Source organism: Chroicocephalus ridibundus, chromosome 3 (assembly GCF_963924245.1).
Source record: "Chroicocephalus ridibundus chromosome 3, bChrRid1.1, whole genome shotgun sequence".
NCBI lineage: Eukaryota > Metazoa > Chordata > Aves > Charadriiformes > Laridae > Chroicocephalus > Chroicocephalus ridibundus.
In genome coordinates, this window is record NC_086286.1 from 10,628,774 (window position 1) to 10,642,874 (window position 14,101).

The following is a 14,101-nucleotide window of genomic DNA, read 5'->3' on the forward strand; positions in this document are numbered from 1 at the left end:
TGCTCTCTTCTTCACAAGTCCCCACAGGTCACAGCTCCAGAGGAGCTCCCGGGCAACTTTCTGTATAATTCATGATTGCTTCCTGGAGTAAATAATGCTTTCTGCCCTCCCCGCGCGCCTTCGGTTATTGTGTTCCTTCAAAGGCCCCGACAAATAAAAGTTTGATGTTTATTTTATTTTAAGAATGACTATTTACCCATCTTCCCTATTCTACCTTTATCCTGTTTACCTCTTACAATAGCGAGAAGTCACTGCCAGGTAACCCCTTTCATTTCAGCCCTCTCCTTGGTAAGTAAGGATGCGTAGCCTTCAGCTGAGCTGTTTGCTCTGCAGCTGAGCTACGCGGTTTCCCTGCGAGAAAAATATGCCACATTTTCTTCAATTCTTCAGGGAAAGTGCTGACACCTGACCCTTGTCATGTCTCCAGCTTTCCATTGGGTTTGAGCTGCCTTCTCACCCTTAAATCCCATTCACCGCGTACACCAGTCAGGACTTCATATTTGCCAAACGTCCTTCCTTGGAGAGGGGGAACAAGTCTGGCCAGGGGCCAGCTTTGTGCTGGTGGTGGAGGTGACAAAACATCTGGGACACAGGGCTGGTGGCAGGTGCTGGGGGTGCTGGATGGGGATCTGGGGCCAGCTCAGACTAAGAACAGTTCTTCAAGTGAGTGCAGCTCCACCGTTAACAGCTCTCGCTCACATGGTGATTATTTGGGTGCGTTTTGTGTCAGATGAATATTAATATAATTGAGAAACAGAAGCAAATGGGTCTTTACATGGGCCTTTCCAAAACAAAGGTTTTGGAAACATGAAGGACCTGGTTTTCAGTAGCACCACCAATAACATTTAGGTCGTTGCATCTTCTGAAGAGACATGAGAAGTTTCTGAAGACACGTGAGAGCATGAGAAGTTTAGTCCCAATGTCATCCTCTGCTCACACTCTGGCTACATCAGGTAAACGCAGAAAGTGGCACCTACCTGGGTTTTGGGAGGTTCCTGTTCCTCAGCCACAGAAGAACTGAAGAACTTTGGTTTTCCTCCTCCAGAGCAATGCCAAAGCAGAGCAGGGCTTGGGTTCACCCTCAAGAGTGGGCTTCTTGGCTGTTGCTGCACTGATGCATCCACGGCTCTCGCCGTGTCTCCTGGCATCACAAGAACAGGATAAGCAACCTTCTCAGGATAAAGGTTATCTGTGTACGTTCACCGCCCTCACCCATACCCATCTCCAAAACGTTTTTTCTCCAAGCCTGCCGAACACATGGAAAAGCAATCAGGAAAAATAGCCCGCTCCTTGACAAGAAATTGGTCAATCCCACTGCAGAGGAGAACAGCACTATGCCGTAACCCCTTGCCAGAAACATGAACAAAACGGTTTTCCTCCCCCTTGAAGAACTGGTAGTAGAGGGGGCTAACCAGCTCTATCAAGTGCCTTTTGTTCACATTAAATGGCGGTTCTGAGCTTGCTGGATGGGATGCAAGCGTTCGCTAGCGTTTTGGCAGGATGCAGCCCTCCGTGGCTTCCAGACAGGTAGCGCTACAGGCGTCAAAGCTCTCACATCTGCTTGGATTGGCTGCTTACAGCCTACGCGAGGGGATGGAGGATCCAGTCAGCAGTTTGTGCTGCCCTCTGAAACAGAAGTACTGGGGTTTCATGAGTTACCCAGCTTGCAGACACATCCACATGGGTGTGAAAGGGACTGAGTGGTGAGTATTCTTACTTCATTTATGATAATTTTCACTTTGAGGGGGGTGAGGCACTGGAACAGGTTGCCCAGGGAAGTTGTAGATGCCCATCCCTTGAAGTGTTCAAGACCAGGCTGGATGGGGCTTTGAGCAGCCTGGTCTGGTGGGAGGTGTCCCCCACTAGAGTTGGAACTAGACGGTCTTAAAGGTCCCTTCCAGCCTAAAGCATTCTGGGATTCTATAAACCATTAATGTAGCCAGGCTGGGGGAGATCCCACAAATGCTCTTCCATCAGCTCCTGCTACTGGTCACTGCCAGGGACAACGGTAGGCTGTGGGGACCTCTCATGTGACCCATACAAACAGCAATTGCGTTCCTAAATATTCAGTTTCTTCTTTCTTCAGCTTGATTTTAAAGGCAAACAACAGCTTTTCTAGTTTTCATCAATTATTCATAGACCACTTCAGATAGCCATCAAATATATAATCAAATTAAATTAACATATCTCGAGTTTTGTAACCCAAGATTTCCTGTTTCAGCCCACAGGACGCCTGCTTCTGTTTGGGTTGCCACTTAATCATTGCATAATATTTGTTTTGGCTTCGTTGTGTGTAAGAAGAGATTTATACCATTCCATCTGGCTGCAGCATGTTAGTCATCAGAGGATAAAAGCTCCTCTATAGGCCGTGTTAGTGTAACACTGCGCTGCTTTATGAAGCTTTGGAAATGAACACCAGAACGGAGAAACTAAAAATACATATGACCACCTAGTTTGCCACACTACTTATCAACCTTATCAGTCTTTACTAAAGAATTCGTGCCACTTGAGTCTTTTCCCACCCCCTAAATTGCCTACGCAAAAATACGCATGCAGGCACACACTCTACACCGCTCTCTCGAAGAGGCAGCTTGTAGTTATAGTAATCCTGGTTTTGTCTGTGCCCCTCCAAAACCAAGACATAAGATGTGGTGTGATACAAGGGTTTCATCTGAATTTATTTAGGATGATTTCCCCTTTATTGTTCAAACAGCTCTTAGGGGTCCCAAGATGAATAAAGGGCCCCATCATACTTGGTGTAGGACACTCAAAGGTGATTCAAAGACAGTGCCTGTCATCTGAGTCTAAAGAAGAGCTTGACTTGACATGCACTGGAATCAATGGAAAGACTCACATTGACTTCAGGAGACACTGAATCAGGCACTTGAAGACAAGCTACAAGAAGTAACTGATGGATCTAGGCTTCACATTTATTGGCACTTGGAGATGTAACAAGGAGTTCTGACAAGTCACAGATGTAAGAAAAAAAAAAATCAACAATAAAACTCTACAACATCATCTCTAATCAAGTGTAAAATAAGTGGAAATAGCAGCAGTTGCAGCACAAAGTGCTTCCAGCAGTACTTGTTGCAGATCTGCTATCAACACGTTGGGGTTACAAAGGATAAGAGCCGAGACATTCACACAACAGAGCTGGATTTGCAATGATTCAGTCACTGCAACAGCTCTTCCAGGAGGGGAAAAAAAAATAATCAAAGGGAACATGCCTTCCTGTTAACCCTACCTGCCACTCCTGACCGATGGCGTGCAGCGTGACTGCCTTGCCACCAACCCCCTGATGGCTAGCTGGCACCCGTGTAACCGAGAGGCTCTTCCAAAGACAAGGGCCTTCAAACCCGGTGTGACCTGAGGGCAAGGGGTACATCTGTCCCTGTTTTAGCAGAGCTGTCTTCCCCATGTATCTGTCATTAGCAGATTCTAGCCATGGCTGTGACACAAGCAAAAGGACAGACACTCAGAGGCCGTTTTAACATGATGTCCCTTCGAGCCCGTTCTCTTCTGAGCGGTGGCAGCACTTACCACATCTCTGATACCACCACAGGGCAGTTGCAGGATGCTTTCCTCCACCACCATAACACACACGTGACTGCAACTGACCTTCCTGGGACAGCACTCGGGTGTCACCTAAAGGCATCGTGTCATCCTCTCCCGTTGTTGGCCAGAGAACCATGGCGTTTCTATCAGGTCTGGAGCAGCATGAATTTATCTTCTCTCCAACTCCTGACAAGGTGGGTTTGCAGGCAGGCTCCTCCTGCGGATACCGCAAAGCAGCACGTTGTGGAGCACTTCAGATAGCATCTTCTTCCTAGCATCGGCTCCACCTTCCACCAAAGAGGGGCCTCAAATGTGAAGTCGAGCCTGGGCCTTTGACTGCAGCCACCCATAGAGGCTAGGACCCCTCCTTCTAGCAGATCACTTGCAGACTCCTGCGAGATGAACACGTCAACCTCACATGCCAGAACAATCCAGCTTTTCCAAAACCACAGGCTGGGAGACACTGTGCACATCTCCACAGGCCACACACGGGCTCCCCTTCCTTTACGGTGTGATCTGGAGTGATGCGTGGGAGGTTCAAGGATCACTGGGCTCCAGTGGTGGGTGACAGCAACCACCCTCCTTTACTTGCACTCCCAGCAGAGGACCATAGGCCAGGAGGCTGCACCCACCCAAGCTTCCCCTCCAACCTCTCAGCACCGTATGGATGGGGATTTGGCTTCTTCACCCACCCACGTCACTGGCTTGGACAAGTGCATTGGCTGTTGCGTTGCATGGACGTACACCTGATAAAAGGAGGAGAAAGTCAACCCACATCCACCTGCCGGGTGAAGTACAGAGGATGAACCAGCCTCCAAATGATACGCGCAAAGAAACAGCGGGGCAGGTACCTTGGTACTTTCTCCTGCGGGATCACTGACGCCTTCCTCAGGGGCTTTGCGCATCAGCTCTGGGGTAGGCATTGCATCTGTGTACGGACAGAAAAGTTCCTGAAAAAACCTCTTACCCTTGGTATTCTTGCCCGGGTCCATCGAACCAGCACTTTATTTCCTAGGGGAGGAAAGAGAGTCAATTTAAAACATTATTTTAAGGAAGGGAAAGTAGATACCATCAGAAGGCAATTCGCTGAGCTAAGTAACAGCTGAACAGGAGAAGCGGTTTTACTCATTGAGTGGCATTTTAGGTACAATGGTTTACATTTTAGATAATTCAGTGTATCAACTGTACAACAAAAGTAATTCAATGATACCATTTTCAGCCTTTGAGCAGAATGGATCTTAATTGCCAAAGAGACATTTTCCTTCATATCTCTGGATCTGTACTTCATGATTTTTGTACTTTGAGCCTCAGAAAATTGCTGCTCTCTCCTGATTAAGTGCTTAATTGTGGTCAGTGCTTTTCAAAGTATTTTCAGCAGTTAGCTTAAGTTCCACTTCAGACACACACCGTTATCGACTTCTTTATCAACTCGCACAATTTCCCGGCATCAAATGTTTTCTGGAGTATACTTGGTGGGCCTTGATCGCATCCCTGTTTTGCAGGGACTCGAGTGGAGAGCCAGATGCCCAGAGAGCCGGACAACACTCACTAGCTTGGGCTCCGGCAAGCCATTTTCCTACCTTCCTCCAAGGCTTTTTATCATCTGAAGTGGCAGAGGTGCACTTCACCCTGGGAAGCACGGGCAGAATTGGCAGGCAGCTGCCTGCAATGCCGCCTGCCCGGCATCCACCACGGGATGACACCGCGCACTGACCCCTTGCCTGCCCTCTGCGTACAGAGCGGCAGCAGCTGAATCCCGACTATTCAGCTGGATTTGCCAGGAAACCAAAGGAATTTAGCCAGGACTTTAAAGCAGGAAATACGAGCTACCATGGGATGTGCTGGTGAGCAGCTGAAGTCTGTGGATGCCGTGCTGAAAGCACTCCCCACGTTTTAAGACCTTGCTCTAAATTAGGAAGTATAAGGGCTAAACCCCTTTTTTTCCCCAATTCTGAAGCAGTTGATCAGTTAATACTGTCAGTTCCTCATGGCATGGGAGCTTTTGCAGATGCCCAGCGAGTCCAGTCTCCAGCTGCCTGCTCCAAAAGGTCTACATGGGCTTGGAGTGCCCTCTGGACAAGAGTACGGGTAACCCTCACTTGAGAGCCCCTTCCAAGATAAGCGATCGCCTTTTTTGGGGGGTATTTCAGGCTGACAGAAAGTAACAGGGAAAGTGGCATTCGCCTTGATATAGAAAGGTACCTACCCCTTTGGCCAGGGTGCTGCTCCCGGGGCCGTTTGCCTCCCGCAATACATATAGCCCTGCTGTCACCACCTTCATCGTGATGGTCCATCTGCAGCCAAGGATGATCTAAGAGCTGCCCAAACAGCAAAGTCTGGTTAGCACCAGCCTTTCAGGCTGATAGCCAAAGCACCGTCTGGACCGCAATAGACTGGCTTACATCGATATCCTCCACGTGTTTTGGTGTTGTGGATGTCTTTCTCCATGGAGGCGGACAGGCCACAGCTGCTCACCAAACAGCGCCTGCTGCAAGCACTGATGCAGCACCCCATTGACGGGAGCAGACCACCACTGTGCATCAGTAGGTGCCAACAAGGCCTCACGACTTCATTCCTGCCTCTTACGAGGCCAGGGGAGCACGTTAACGAAGGGTTTGAATTCCTAACGTCACAGCACTAGGAAATTAAACGTGATGTTTGAAGTCTTTTCTAGAAACCTCGCAACAGGTCTCCACGGATCACTGTCACATTTCAAAACTTCAACTGGGTATTGTACCACTGTGAACTATCAAGTTTAGATTACTTTTGGGGGTGAAATCCTTAAAAGATTTCCGCTTCGGTAGTTTTCACAGCTACGTGGTAAAAATCACACTGCATCTCTGCAGCACAGGGCTCATGCTGCGGGGGCCAGGTGTACCTACCTGTGCTTCACCTCGGCTGGGGACAGGCTGCTCCTCGTGTCACGGCACGAGTAACACCGTGTGGACAGGCACACAACACCTGGGAACCGCTCCAGCCTCTCCACACAATTATTTGCCTTCTTTCCATTTTCCACACGCATTTGCCGGAAGCCCTTGAAAGGTTTAATGGCTTCTCTGCACCGTGGTTTTGAATGCAGTGGGTCGAGAACCAGCCCCAGCTAAGACCAAGTCTCACTCTGGGCACCCTGGGGTGTCTCAAGGGGCTCGGTTCAACTGCACAGCCCTGAAAAGTTTTCCATAAATTAGACGTCAGGAATGGAGTTAACCAGACCTCGGCTACACGTTCAGCCATGAGGCCTTGAAGAGCCTCATCATTTCACGGACACTTCGTTATACTCGAGCCAATTATCACCTGCTAGGAAGAGCTGCGCATCTCATATGTCGTAGTTGCTGAATGAGGATCACCTGCAGTCCCCCAAAAAAGTTTCCAGCTGTGGGAAAACTCGTGAGGTTTAAGTCTACGGAAGCAGCAGATGACATTGCAAGCGATGCCACTGGTTGACGTTCAGACAATAGAGCCGCTAATGGTTAATATAACAATATTTTCATTTCGTTGTACATGAGAAAAGATAATTACTTTCAGGGTTTAAGAACTGGATGTGTTGATCCAAATGTAATCTCTGTATTTTAGCATTTGATTATTACATTAGAAATACAAATGTCAATGGGCTGTAGGAACCTAAGTTATCAGAAGAAAAAAAAAAAAGCGATGTGTTACTTAAATTTCAGAACAGAAGGAAGAGTAGAAGCCAACAAAGGACTTGTAACTTTTGTTAATAATTAAAAAGAAATAATACTTCTGAAAAGCATTTCTGGAGCTGAGAGCTTTTGTTTTTCCTAAACGATCCTTTTGTTGCACCTGGAACAAGTGAGGGCCAGGAGGATGCAACCAGAAGGGAAACTGCGGATCATTTCTATTTCTTGAACGCCCAAATCAGAGATGCGAAGACCTGAATGGCTCATCTTCCGCAGCCAGGAAGATCCGTGTTTCATAGCCATTTGGTGACAGCGTAGCTGTAGCCACCTACTCAGTTGCCAGGAGTTAATATGGGAATGCCAAAATACACTTGGAGGTTGAGGTCATCCACAGTTTCGTGGGCTCGAAGACTGAAGATGCTTTTGTGTTTCCATTCCTTATCTTTTTTGGTTTTTTAGCAATCCGCTTGCCATCATCTGGCATCTTCTTTCGTGTTTGTAAGCCCAGATGGGCTTGTTTGTCCCTCTTATCCTAAACCTGCTCTAATGAATCTGGCACGCGAAGAATTTTCTATACAACCCAGCCCAATTCAATGCAAAACCGATGCAGAGCCTAACCAGCCGCCCCCAACAGAGCAAAGCCCATCTATTAACTAGTTTAGAAACGAATCATTGTCCTCCAGGAAGAGATCTCTATTCTGAACTTCTTGCTAAAAGCATCTAACACAAACTGGAAGCCAAGACTGTGTGTAATAGTTAATAACAAGAGCGTGCTGCCAAGAATTGATTCAAATTGTTATGATTTGCTGTTGAACAAGCTATTGCCTTGATTTCTTAGCAAAGTTCAAGTTTACAGCAGACTGATTAGTCCCGCTAACATTCCTGAAGCACCTTCCGTTGTATGAAATTTTATTAAATTGCCAGCATCGACGGCTGTTCAAAGTTTGTGCGCCTTATTGCAATTGATGACAGCAAAATAAGGAAATAAAGAAAGGGGGAGGGAGGGTAACTCTGTTTGTTAAGGTTTTTTCTTTTTCCTTTTCAATAAAATGTCAACTCCATTATATAGATGTCAACTCCATTACTGTAATGCTCCTTCTGTAACCTCAACATGTAACTATCTGCTAATAAAACAAGTTTCTCAAAGGAAGTGCTGAGGGCAACCAGAGCCACTGTAGGTTTCAATCTGTTTAAGAAAATGCCTGTTTATCGCTGTAGGCACAAATACCATTTCCATTATCCTGTTTCCCTGGTTGTCTTTGTCACCCCCAAAATAAAAACCTACTCCTTATCCCAAGGAGCCTGCAGCGGTCACAGACCCGTTCTCGTTATAGGTGAAGCCAGAAAATACGAAGAGCAATGCCCAGCGTGCCGGTGTGGCCACAAAAAAAGCTGTATTAGACGCAGCAAAGATAGGAGAAATAGAGAAGCAGCTGCCCCAGGGTCCTGCTCCAGCTAGGAGACCTCTGATGTGCTGCCAAACCTTCCAAGGGAAATGTCCCCAGGCAAACCTCCCCCCAGACCTCTCCCCGAACCTCCCCCCAAACCTCCCCAGGCAAATGTCCCCCGAAACCAACAAGATCTGAAAGCCTGGGCAACCCTACAGGCAGAACACACTGCACCCATCAGCCCAGGAGCACTTTCAGCCATGTCACCGAACCCCTCGGGGGGGGGCTTAGACAGGTTTGTGTGTTCGCGAGGTCAGGAAACATTCGGGAAGAGAGGGCCGGTGTATGAAACCAGGGGCTGCTTGTAAACGCCGTCACCCCCCCCCGGCCCCCAGCTCATTTTTTAAAATAATCCGGTTTTAAATAAACGCAAACCTGATGGGGGAAAACCCTCGCCCCTTTCCCGGACAATAGCTGCAAGAAGCCTGGAGGAGGACAGATTTCCTCCTGCAATCCCAGTTTTGTTGGCTGTACGCATCAATACGAAGACAAAGATGAGTACATATTTAAAAAAGAATAAAGAAATCCATTCCAGAACGGGAGCTGTTTAGATAATTGATTTCCCTTGGACTTACAAGCACTAAATAACACCCACTGAGCCGCATCTCTGAGATAACCTTTTCCTTCAAATCTCTCTTCCAAAGGATTGGCCTTTGACAGAGGCATCTTTCAAAGTGCAAATCTAGCAAGCTCTAAGCCAGCTCATAGGTAAGACCTTTCTGAAAGAACGCGATGATGATTCCTCAAGCAATTATTTTTTCTTAGTATCCTTTGCATAGAGAGAGCTAATTAACTGCCTGCCAGGTTCTGCAGACTCACAGTGGAAAAAATGAAGTAGTACAAATGTCATAATTAATTAGCAGTTTAATGCTAGAATGAACATAGCAAAGGTGCTATAAATATTCAGGCGACAGGACCTCCACACCAGCCTGTGCTTGCTGTGCAAGCCTGCCCCGGTGGAGAGGTTTTTTGGGGATTTCGTACGCCAGGGACCACACAACGGGTGGCCCGAATCTCCACACCTTAGCAGTAGGCTCTGCTGGACTCACAAAGGAATGAGGAATAATCTGTCGCCTCCCGCCGCCGCGCTGTTGGCTGTCTTACCCCCAGGATCCACGCAGGGGAAGCTCGCACCAGGCAGTGATCTCCACTGCTTGGACGCCCTACACCACCGCGGGCTCTGCCCCGGTGGGTCCCGGGGCTCAGGCTGGTTTGCACAGCCCCAAACCCCCACCGCTTTCCGGAGAGGTAAGGTCAGTCCTACCTTTCCCCCTCCTGCCATCGGGACCTTTTGTTTCTGTATTTTTAGCGAGCACAACGGTGACAAGGGACGTCAGCCGGCTTCCCGGGGCCTCTCGCAACACAGTTCCCACCTTGCAGGGGGTAGACATGACGACGCGGCCACTTTTCATGCGTAGACCTGGCGCCTCCGAAAGCCTCACGTGGGTTGCAATCCCATCCCACAGGTGGAAAAAGAGCACGTCGGCACACAGAGTTACCAGCTTCCCCACGGACAAATGCAGACAAGGTGGGAGTTTTAGACCCCAGCCAAACCCAGTGCCTTACACCAGACGCGCGATATGAATTCAAAGCAAATAAATTAAAAACCATCAAAATTGCCTCTTGGGAAGAATAAAAACCCAAGAGACCCCCTGAGAAGACAGTCAGCCCCACCCTTGCCTCTCGAGCAGACATGCCCAGCACTTTGCTGTCCTGGTTTCGACTGGGATAGAGTTAATTTTCATCCTAGTAGCTGCTGTGGTCTGGATTTAGTACAAGGATAGTGTTGATAATACTTGTTGGTCTAGTTGTGGACTAAATAGTGGACTTTTTCAGCTTCCCATAGAAGCTGAGAGGGAGCACGGACAGGACAAGCTGGCAAAAGGAATATTTCGTACCACAGACATCATGGTCAGTATATAAATGAGGGCTGGCCAGAGGGCAAGAATCCGCAATCACCGCTCGGGATGGGATGGGCAACCGACCATCGGGTGGTGAGAACAATTGTATTGCATCACTCATTTTGTATATTCTTTTACCGTTACTATTATTTTATCTTCCATTACTTTCTATTAAACTGTCTTTATCTCAAGCCATGACTTTTTTTTTTTTTCTTCCCCTTTTTCTCCCTCTTCTCCCTGTCCCACTGGGGATGGGGGTGAGCAGAGTGAGTGAACGGCTGCGCGACCCCTAGTTGCCGGCTGGGGTGAAGCCATGACAGGAGCGTACTCACCCATACTTGGAGCCCAGGACAGGACAGCTCTGCAGAGGACATCTCGCATGCTGCTGCAGGCTCTGGTCCAGCCCTCACAAGCCTACAAGGCACGATGGAGCAGCCCAGGCACGGTTCCCACTCTGAAAATAAATGGCCCTGGGGCTCAGACATGGTTCCCGACCTGAAGGGTCCAATGGGTCTGGAACAGAACAGACCCTGGCAGGAAAAAAACCAAACAAAAAAAAAAAAAAACAAGAAGGGGGAAAACTTACAGGTGTCCATGGCTCCTTTCACATGTGGTGTCCAGGCACCCACAGCTCCCCCCTTCTTCCCCATCCACCCGGAGGAGATCTTCAGGGGTAAAGAATAAACAGATAAATGAAGCCACTCTGCCAGGCACCCGCCTCCAGAGCATCCCAGGCAGCGATGCCATCATTGTCATCTCCTCTGCTTTGCTGGTTATGGAAGGCTATGCTGCTTTTTAAGTCTTTTTCTTTTTTTTTTTTAATGCCACTATCGCTTTGCAGACTGCAACTCCATGGTGACAAGCACCACCAGGAAACCTGTGACACTCACAGGTCAGAGCCTGCACAGCATGTGCGGCAGCAAAGGAAGAAAACAATGAACTGGAGCAGTAACCCAGGGTACGAAAAAGAGGATAGCCTTGAGGATGAGAAAACACATAGCAGAGAAGAGAAAGTCCTTAACTTAAGTTTCCTCTTTTTTTTTTTTTTTTTTTTTAACCTAATGAAATCTTTTATTAACACAATCTGGAAGAGGGCAGCACCTCTTAAACACCTGCTTGGATGCTTTTGTTCAAGTACCAAACTTCTCTTTCCTTCATCTCTGCTGTTTTAACATGCCTGGCCTGTCAATGGCATATTTCAGCACTTCAAAAATGTGATGTTTTCAGGCTTTTCCCCGGCCCGCCCCCCCCCCCCCCCAAAAAAAAAAAGTGCTGCCTCCTGCAGGTGAGAGCAGTGAAATAATGGCTCTGTTGTGTGGATCAGTCATGAGGGCACCACGCACCGTGGCGCTCAGCCTGTGACCACCATTCCTCGGGATGCACCAGCCTATTCCAGAAGCTGGGAAGGCACCAGCAAGGCACTCACCTTCCTGCAGACTTCCAAACCCCGAAGGTAATTTCTCTGTGAAACAGCTTTGGGTCTAGGCAAAGATGGCTACTGCAGTGGGGATTTCTATGGAAGGCGTCTGGGAGATGCCTTTCCAGGGTGCCTTTTTCCACCACTTGCTCATTTGAGAGCAGAACTAGTCTCCTCCAAGTTCACAACATTCATAAAACTAGTTCAACCAACTCTGCCTGACACAGTCTTGACCTGTGCTGTTATTCCCAACTCCGGCTATTCACTGCATTGCTCTGCTCGCCGGGATTTGGATCACCTTCAACCTGGCTACGCCACAAACTTTCAGGTGCGGGATTTATAAAGTTATTTCCGCACCTGGAGACGCAGACAGGCATCCAACAAGACACAAAAGACCACTCGGCACCTGACTGCAGAGCGCACGATGCTCTGGGTGCGTGGGAGTGGTCCAGCAGCGTCAGACTGCAGCCTGGAGTCCCCCATGCCCTTGCAGAGACCACATCCCGTTCTGGAGCGTGACTCCCATTGATTTTTTATTTTTTTTATTTTTTTTTTTTCCCCACTATGGTTTACGGTCCTTCACGAGGTCTGAAAAACCCCACCGACATCCCGCAGACTGTCAGACAGCCTGTCCGCCCCCAGGCAGGTGCGGGGCAGCCTAAAGGGAAACCTCCCTCGGCACAAAAGGGCAGAGAAACGGGGCAGCCGGGGCACGGAGGCTCCCTCTCCCCGCCGGAGCCCACCTTGCACCCCACCACCAGCCACCCCCTCCCGGCTCTGCTCGGTCCGTGTGACTGAGCATTCAGACCCAAGCTCAGTTGGGTTAATTAATTTCAAGTGTTGCCTTTTGATTCCTGATAGCCAACACCGTAAGTCATCTTACGCGCGTTGGCTTCCCTCAGTGTAATTTAATGAAGAGAAAAAGCTTAGACACGATTTCTTCTTTAGAAAACCCTCTTTCTGGGGGCTCCATTATCCGTTTCTAATTTCTTGAGAGTATTTGTTCTTTTATTCTGCATATTCCAGTCCTCCCATAGCAGGAGGCATCACCCTGGGTAACTGCCCAACACCAGCAACCCCGGGGCACCCACACAGAGAGACCGGGGGCAGCCCAGTCAGAAGAGCTGGCTGGGGCACCAGCGACGCCGCATCCAAGCTCAGGTGCCCTGTGCAAGGTCCGGACTGGAGGCGATCCGGCGGCAGAGCTGGCTGTCACATCACAGCTCCTGCAAGTCTATCTCAGCAAGAAAGCTCCGGCGTGTCTGGCCTGTGGCTCCTTCCCCCACACCAGGGGACAAGGGAGCAAGCCCCAAAGCTGCCATGGATTGGGGGGGGTGGGGGGTAGTGCTCTACTGCGTGCAAACCCCATCACATCCCCCCACCAGGGCGAACACGCACCAAGAGAGGGAAGAGAGATTACCATATTTCTACCCTTTTACCCACCATTTTTGGCAGTCAGCGATGACCCTATTATAATCCCCGTCTCCCAAAACGGCCAAATCCCCCTCGCCATCAGGGAGGCAGCCTCACCTCAAGCACCCATGCTGCCCCAGAGAAACGGCCGTGCCCCCCCTCTCCCAGGAGAGGCAAGCAGGTGTTTCTCCTCAGCTCCCGCCCACTTCATCAGAGCAGATGGAGTAAACCTTCCCTTCACAGGCTATCGGCATGGGGCGATAAACGTCCTTAAAGCCCGGCTTCCCAGCTGAGTGCCATTTAACACCATCACCCACACCTGCACTGCTGATGAACCAGACCCCATGGACCTGCTGATGAACCAGACCCCATGGACCACCTTCCCCCACTCTCCACAGCGCTGGGAAACGAAGCGTTTCCCCATGCCCCGTCCCGCGCTGGGTGTTGCACCCACGCCGCCCAAGAGACCCGCTCCTACCCCACAGCGCTTGCACGGAAACTCTTCCTCCAAAACTGTCCCACCTGGGCTCCGTCTATCCCACCAAGATTTGTTTTCTCCCCCTCTGGTTGTCTCCTTGCTCTGCTCGGGCACCTGGAGCCAGGGCTCTGTGTAACTATGGTTACTTCTAATTGTCCGGGGAATATTATTCTGACTTCAAAGGTAATGGAAAGGATCCTTCAGGAAGTCCCTCTACTTTGTGATTTCCTCACACGGTATCTAAATCTAAC